An 8,857-nucleotide genomic window follows, 5' to 3' on the forward strand; every position below is an offset into this window, starting at 1 on the left:
TTAATATGGAATATAAAGATGAAACGGTGAATGATGAGCTCATCTAATGATAAATTACATGATGTATTATGATTGTAACTAACTTGTGGATTGAATGCAAGTGCTAGGGAAACCATTTCATTCTAGTCGGTTTTATTGCTTATTATGGTTGTATGTTAATTATCAGTAAGTTTATATGGTTGTATGTTAATTATCGGTAAGTTTACTTTCTAGTTATTCGAGCTTACTAGGCATGAAAATGCTTACCCCTCTCTTTTCCCTATCTTTCAGAGCTCGAGGACTCGTAAAGGTTGGAAGATTGTTGGAGAGTCAACACACTATCAACTAGTCCAGCTTTGGTACATAGATATTTTATTGTTCAATGGCATGTATAGGTATTTTTGGGTCATTTTGTCATATGTGTCTTTTGGCTAGCAATGTAAAGGCTTGAATGTTATGTCTATTCATTTTGTGTATGGCCTTGATATATGGCCTCTATTGGTGTAGGTTGCTATCCTACTAATCATGAAATTTTTACTTGTTGAAATAATTACATGGTGTATTATGAATGGATACGATAAATGTGACCAATTCATTTGAAATTGGGAGGATCACAGTTGGCAATAAGTTAAAAGACGAGCCAAATCTGATATTGTGATTAATGAGACTATAATCTTTAATACAAAAAGGGTAACCTAGCATGTGCAAAACCAAGGATATGAGGTTTACATGCAATTGACAATTATGATAGAACTTGAGTGCAATTAGGGCATGTTAGATATCAGTGGAAACTATAGATGAGAGTGGGAAATTTAGGGTGGCCAAAAGCTTGAGAAGCAGCCTAATAAGGTCCACACGGGTAGACACACAGGCGTGTGTCCAGGCCGTGTGTGACATACGGATCTCCTTTGGGTGTTTGGTATGACCGTGTGTCCCCTGCACCTAAATTTTAAGTCAGTGTCGAACACGGGCTAGACACACTGGTGTGTGTCTTGGCAGTGTGAATCTAACAGAATGCTCAAGTTTTGGACACGGGGTGACCATACGAGCATGTCCCAATGCACACGGGCATGTGTATGATCTCAACATGGGTGTGCAAGGTATTAAACTATAAGTTTTCCTCAGATCTTTATTTTGGTCCCGAACCATTCTCAATGTTTGTTTAGGGCCTCGTAGGCCCAAAATTGGGACACTACAATGTTGGTGGATTTGTTTTGAGTTGAAACAAAATTTTATAACCAGTATTTTCTGTTTATGCTCGCATATATGTCCAGTAACATCTCGTACTTGTCCCCGTTCTCAGGTATGGGTAAGAGGTGTTACCGTTTGACTGAATGATACAATGTGTTGAGATATTAAACTTATGTATGATTTAAATGCATCAGATATTTTTTATATTGTGTACTGAAAAAGGTGTTATAGATGCACAATGAAAATCCGCAAAGTAAGTGAATTTAAACGATATTAATTAATTCCAACACAATGGTAATTTGAAAGATTGGAACACTGTTTCCATTTACTGAAAGTATGTTATTATTGAGGACATACTGAACATGTCAAATGAATGTGAAAAGTATTGAGATATGATTATATATGAGATTGTGAGACATATTGTATATGCATTGGGTTGGGATTTTGTGGTTGACAAAGGAGTTCCGTAGAGTACCAGCGGCATATTAAGTCTGCATTATTCGTAGTCAGCGCACTGCACCTGGAGTACCGAGGGGAATGGAAATTTATCGCATTTTTATTGGCAGCTTGTCTGCATTTTTACTAGCAGAATTTTCTGCATATTGTTATCGGTGGTTTAACCACAACAGGCTTAAGTCCATAATGTTTTGGAGTTTGGATTATGAGTTCTATGGAACTTGTGGTGTGTAACAGATGGTCTGGGTAGGAACATTTTTGCATTGCATCATGTGCACGATATATTCAAATGTTATTGATTTATGCTACTATTGTATTTTGTTGTATTGAATGGTGTTGGAATTAATGATTGTTATTCGAATGAATGATGGCCCATGCTCATACACCGTTTGACATCGATATTGATAATGGCTATGTAATGATATGAGGTTCTGGTGATGGTTCTATATTCTTCTTTTAATGCTAATATGTTTCACTATATTTGATGTTTTTGTCTGTTTAAATAATTGTTCGACTCACATTGAGCTTTTCATAAGCTCACCCCCAAATAGTGTTCAAAATTTTAGGTAAACCTCGAAATTAGGACCGGACTCGGCATTCGGAGAATCACCTTTGACCTTGGATTATTTTTCTTAATAAGTATTATTAACCCTTTATTGGTTTTGATTTGAATTTGTAATTATCTAGCCTATGGCTTGGTAACTTTTCTTTTAGGGATTCTTGCATGCATGGATTATTCAAGCATAATAACGAGATAATGCATGATATTTGGCTTAAGTAAAACTTGATATCGTTCTCTAGTTTCTGCTGCATTGCAAAGGAACCATTTTTAAAAAAAAAACAAATCGATAAGGAAACTAATTTTCCAAAATGACTTGAAAAACTGTTTTTCTGCTGTATTAGTTTAACTTCGAGTTTTTTTTTAAAGAAGAGCAACAAGCAAACGATTTTTCTAAAACAACACTGTCAACAATAAAATGAATCCTAAGCATACACGACGTAATGAATGAATGCTTTGAAGCTAACTCAAAGTACAACTACGGTTTTCTCTAAAATGAGTTTATTTAAAGTATTCAAAAGTAACATAAGTTAGCTTAGCCATTTCGGTGGCTAATATAGTCTTCTCAATCTAGCCATAATGTCTTGGCCGGGTTTGAGAGGTTACAGGGGTAAGTATCGATATATGGACCCTAACAAAACCTTGTTTAGATATTGACTTTAAGGGTATTAATACCCCTAAATTAGGTATTGATATCAAGGTGCAAGATAGTCCAATTTGTCCCAACACACCTCAAGAATGCATAATTCCATTCACTAATGTTAAACTAGCTTTATTTGATATAACAAACAAAAATGTTTTTGAATAAATTTTGTTTTTAAACAAAGAAATTATAAAGTTCAAAGCATAAAAATCATTTCAAGACTTTCAAACATCTTATAAAATTCTTACAACACTCAGAAAAGTTTTGGAAAAAGTTCAAAAGCGGTTCAAACATTTTTATTCAATTGAAACATTTTTAAATTGATTAAAAAATTACTCCCTACAAAAAGTATAGATATCATTCATAACGTATCGATACCCATACAATTTTTAGTGATACCTTTTTCAAGATTGATACCAAACTTGCTTACTAACTTGAAACAAAAATTGAACAAAAGCAAAAAGTATCGATACCTATTGTATTTTTAATGATACCATTTTTGCTATCGATACCGTTTTTGTATTTTGACTTGATGATTTTTCAAACAATCATAAAAAGTATTGATACCTTTTCAAAAAGTATGGACACCTTTTACTAGGTATCGATGAAATATCTTTAGTACCATTGTAAGCTAACTTTAACAATCACTGAATGAGGCATTAAATGCCAATAGTATCTATACTTGTAGAAAAAGTATCGATACCTTTTATTACAAGTGAATTCAATGATCTAGAATTTTCATCCCTAATGACTCTATTCAATTTATCAACAACCACAATAGTTGGAAATCAATTAGAGAGTATGAATACCAACTTCCAAAGGTTCAACAACAACAAGTGATATTACAATAGATCAAGCGCTTTAAGATACCTAAAAAAATCCATTACCAATCACTTTGTGCTTCAATTCTTTATCTTCTTCTTGTAAACACTTGTAAGCATTTATTGTTTTCTATCAGCTCAAGTGCTTTCCTTGAATTTGTGCTTAATTGAAAAAAATCCTAATCTTGTGAGGATTATTTATTTGTTTGTTTGTTTTTTATTCTCTTTGAGAAAGTTGAGTCTTAAGGTTTAGGTAGAAACCTTAAGTGAGTTGTAATATTAAGATTTGGGTAGAAACATTTTGGGAATTGTAAGGTTAAACATTATTCTTAAAAGTTATCAAATTAGTAAATTTGGGAAAATATTTAATTGTGAAAAGACAAGGTAGTGGAGTAGGAAATTTGGATCGAACCACTATATATCGTTGCGTTCATTGTCTTTATTTTTACTCTTTGCTTCCACAAATTTTTAAAAGACCAATTCAACCCTCTTGGATATTTCCAGTGATCAATCAAGCTAATAATTGGTATCAGAGCTAGTTTCTAAAAATGATTTAAAAAATAAGAGAAGATCCTCGGAAAAGCTTAAACGACCATCAAAACATTCTATAACTATGATGTCCAATTCCGAATTATATTTCCATGAAGAATCTAAATCCATCTCAAAGCCTTCATACTTCATTGAAGCATATTATTCTTATTGAAAGACAAGAATGATGCTCTTCATTCAAATGAATGATCTTACGACTTGGGATATTATCATGGATGGTCCCTCAATTTCTCAAAAAAAATGAGAGAAATTTGTGTAAAAGCATAAAAGAATGGAGTGAAGAAGATAAAATGAATGTATAGCTCAATGCTAAAGCCATGCACATTATATTTTGTGCACTTGGTCTGGATAAGTACAATAGGGTGTTATCTTGTTCCAATGCTAAGAAGATATAGGACAAGCTTGAGGTTACTTGTAACATCCTTTACCCGTATTCAACGCCAGGACTGGGTTCGAGCCGTTACTGGACTTAAACATAAACATTCATACAAAATCGGGCCATAAAATTTGGACCAAATCAAATTCATCCAATCACATGCATATCATCCCTTATACGAGCACACGAGGCCCAAAACATACATTGGGAGTGGTTCGGGACTAAGATGAAAACTTTTGGAACTTTTACTACAATTAGAAAATTTTCATACTTTGGAGAGTCACACGCCTGGGTTGGTAGGCCATGTGGTCATACACACACCCGTGTGGCTTAGGACAGGCCCATGTCCTCAGCCATGTAACTCTTTGTTTATGACGTCATGCAGTATTTGGGGTCACACGGCCAAGTCACATGCCCATGTCCCTGGGGCCATATCCTTCACACAGCTGAGACACACAGCCATGTCTCTGCTTGTGTGGCCAAGAAAATGGCTATTTACCAAACCATTTGCCACCCTTATTTGCACACTCATATACACACTTTCAATGGCACTTAGCATGGCACAATTAAGCTACCAACACAACCATAATCAAGGCTTAAACGTATCAGAATAATTATTTACTGTTCATAACAAAACTGTCCACTTGAGTCATAGTCACTAAATTATTTATATCTTGAGCTACAAAACTCTAAATTAGGATCCGCTTGATTTTTCCAAAACTAGACTCTAATATATTCCTATCATAAAATTTTTAGAATTTATGGTTTAGCCAATAAGTACAGTTAATTCTTCAAATTCGTCCTTGCTCCGCTATTTGACAGTTTCGACCTTTCTTTACTAAAGATTAATTATCTCTTAGTACGGGATTCAGATGATGTTCCTGTTCATTTCTATTAAAAAATAGGCTAATTAATAAATTAAACATATAAATTTTAAATCTTAAGTATTTTTATAAAATTTTTAAAGATTTTCCAAAGTCAAAATAGGGGAACCCGAAATCATCCTGACCTTGTCTCATAAAAATTCAAATATCTCATAAAATGAAATTCTTTTGTTTACACTGTTTCTTCTATGTAAAACTAAACCCAATAGGATTTAAATTTATATTTTATTCAACCTCTAATTCGATTTCCACAATTTTTGGTGATTTTTCAATGTTGAACTAATGTTGCTATCCAAAACTATTTTAATGCTAATTTTACTCTTTCATGATTCCCTTGTACTAACTTTCATTAACATACCAATATAAACCGCATCACACAATGACATTGGCATAGGCATATGACTAATTAATATGCTTGCAACCTGATAAATTGTAATTTGTGCATATTTTTACCCCATGTTTAACGATTTTATGGATGATTTTCCATTAGAATTGGTGAATTCGATGCTCTTAATACTTTAATTTCATGTTTTATACTTAGGAGAGCATAGGAGAGCGAGAGAAATGAGAAACGGGCCAAAGTACGAAATCAACAAGGCCTGAACCTCCTCACACGGGCAGACCACACGGTCGTGTCAATTTGGCAGGCTCGAACACGGCCTAAAGTAATCGAACACGGGCATGTGACACGGGCGTGTCCCTGCCGAGCCCAAGTTGAGTCCAATTTGGAAAAGGGTAATTTTGAGGGCTAAAAGGCATTCCAAAGCCATTAAATGCACCCTAGAAGAGGAGAAAAAGACACAGAGAATAGGGAGTAAGGAATTACTCCAAGGAAGCCGATTGATTCATCTCAGAAGCCGAATTCATCATCAAGACTGAAGATCTCTCCTCAATTCCCCTTCAGGAGTTTTGAGTTTTCTTTATGTTTTGTTTTCTTTATGTTTTGTATTCTTTATTATTCTGAGATGTTTTCTTGTTTAGTTATAAACTAAAACCCCTAAATACCTAAGGGGAATGAAACCTAAGACGAATCTTGTTATTATTTTCTGAATCGTATGATAAATATTTAACTTGTTCTTAATTATGTATTCTTAATTCTTGTTTTGATATCCTAGGATATTGATTCAAGACAAGCTCTTATTTAGAGGAGGAATAGACCCTTCTAAGAGTACATTTATCATAATTAAGCGGAGTTGATTACGCGCCTAGACATAAGGTGACACGATTTTTCCAGATTAGGGTGAAACCTAATAAGGGGATCCATAGATCGAGTTAATGCAACCTTAGAGTGTTAATTAGAGAAAAGTCTCGGTTATTCAATCTAGGGATTAGATGTTATTAGTCTTGAATAGGGATAAGAACATAACTTAGGGATCTCTACGGAACAAGTTGAATGAATAAATCATCTAATTCGGAGCCAGAGTAACAAGTAAAGTCTAGGTGGATTTTTCCTTAGGTATTGTCTTAAGTCAATCGATTTTTCCCAAAAGCAATTCCCCAATTCTTTTCTCTGTGCATTCTTACTTTAGATAATTAGTTAATTAAAACAAAACCCTATTATTCTTAGGCTAGATAATAAAAAGACAGTCATTACTAGTACTTTTAGTTCTTTTAGGTTTGACAATCCGGTCTTGCTAAAACTATACTACTGTTCGATAGGTACACTTGCCTACATCGCGATAATAGTTAGTTTCAAGAATGATTAATTATAAATATTTAAAATCTATCACGAAATAACGCGATCAAGGTTTTGGCGCGGTTGCCGGGGATCTAAGATATTAGGAACGCTTAATTTTTATTACTTTAACCATTTATTTTTCTTGAAATTTAATTTTATCTTATTATTATTATTATTTATTAGCCTACTCTTTCTTTCTCTTGGCAGGTTTTCATTGTTTATGACTAGAAGAAACCCGTCGGGACCATTACTTTTCAACGAAGAAATTGATCGTACAGTTCGTAGAAACCAAAGAGAAATAAGGCACAGCTTAAGATACACGGAGAACGAGCAAGAAGACGACACTCAACCCCCAACCGAAGAGATGGTTGAAAACCAAGGCAATTAGCTACCTCCTGCAATTGTGGTTAATCAAAATCCTGCTCCACGCACTATGTATGATTATGCTAAACCTTCTTTAACAGGAACTGAATCTAGCATAGTTAGACCTGCTGTAGCTGCAAATACTTTTGAATTAAAACCTAACACTATTCAGATGATACAACAATTTGTTCAGTTTGATGGTTTGTAGGATGAAGATCCCAACACTCATTTAGCCAACTTTTTAGAACTATGCGATACATTTAAAATCAATGGCGTTTCTGATGATGCCATTCATCTTCGGTTGTTTCCCTTTTCATTAAGGAACAAAGCTAAATAGTGGTTGAACTCGTTACCACGAGGGTCAACTACTACTTGGGAACAAATGACCGAAAATGTTTTACTAAAATATTTTTCGCCGGCTAAAACAGCTAAATTACGTAATGATATCTCTTCTTTTGTGCAGATGGATTTAGAAACCCTCTATGATGCATGGAAGAGATATAAGGACTTACTGAGAAGGTGCTCTCACCATGGGTTACCGCTTTGGCTCCAAGTACAAACATTTCACAATGGTCTGAATCCTTCGACTCGGCAAATGGTTGACGCAGCTGCTGGCGGAACTATCAACAATAAAACACCAGAAGATGCCTATGAGTTTATAGAAGAGATGTCACTGAATAACTATCAGTGGCAAGTCATGAGGACAAAGCCAACGAAAACAACCGGCGTTTATAATGTCGATTCGGTCACCATGCTCTCTAATTAGGTAGAACTCTTAAATAAAAAGATTGATGGTTTTCTTAATTCTTCACAGGTTCACCCAGTAATGCAGTGCGAAGCAAATAGCAGTGGAACAAACCATTCGGAATACTAACCTTATGGGCACAACATGGATAATGAGCAATTAAATTACATGGGTAATAATCCTCGACCTTAAAACAATACATACAGTAACACTTATAATGCAGGTTAGTGGAACCACCCCAATTTCTCATGGGACAGTCAAGGAAATCAAAGACCACAATATCCTCCAGGCTACCAACAACCACCCTACCAATAGGAAAAGAAGCCAAATCTTGAAGAGATGCTCTCAAAGTTCATATCAGTGTCAGAAACTCATTTTTACAAACATCGAGACAGCACTTAAGAATCAACAAGCATCGATCCAAGGGCTTGAAACTCAGATAAGCTAGCTATCCAAACTGATCTCGGAAAGACCACTAGGAAATTTACTTAGTAACACCAAATCAAGAGAGCATGTTAAAGCAGTTACATTAAGGAGTGGGAAAATGTTAGCAGAATCTAAAAAGAAGTTAGCACAAGAAGCCGTGGAGAGCGAAAAGAGGGAAGAAAAACCC

The 8,857-nt window shown here is 34.8% G+C and overlaps 1 non-coding gene across 1 annotated transcript; it reads right to left on the reverse strand.

Moving 5' to 3' along the window:
- Nucleotides 1–7,929: 7,929 nt before the first annotated feature.
- LOC128283072 (small nucleolar RNA R71) lies at nt 7,930–8,036 on the reverse strand. Its single transcript, XR_008273414.1, has one exon. It is a non-coding gene; the product is annotated as a small nucleolar RNA R71 (small nucleolar RNA).
- Between the last annotated feature and the right edge of the window lie 821 nt (nt 8,037–8,857).

This window comes from Gossypium arboreum, chromosome 10 (assembly GCF_025698485.1).
Source record: "Gossypium arboreum isolate Shixiya-1 chromosome 10, ASM2569848v2, whole genome shotgun sequence".
Classification (NCBI taxonomy): Eukaryota; Viridiplantae; Streptophyta; class Magnoliopsida; order Malvales; family Malvaceae; genus Gossypium; species Gossypium arboreum.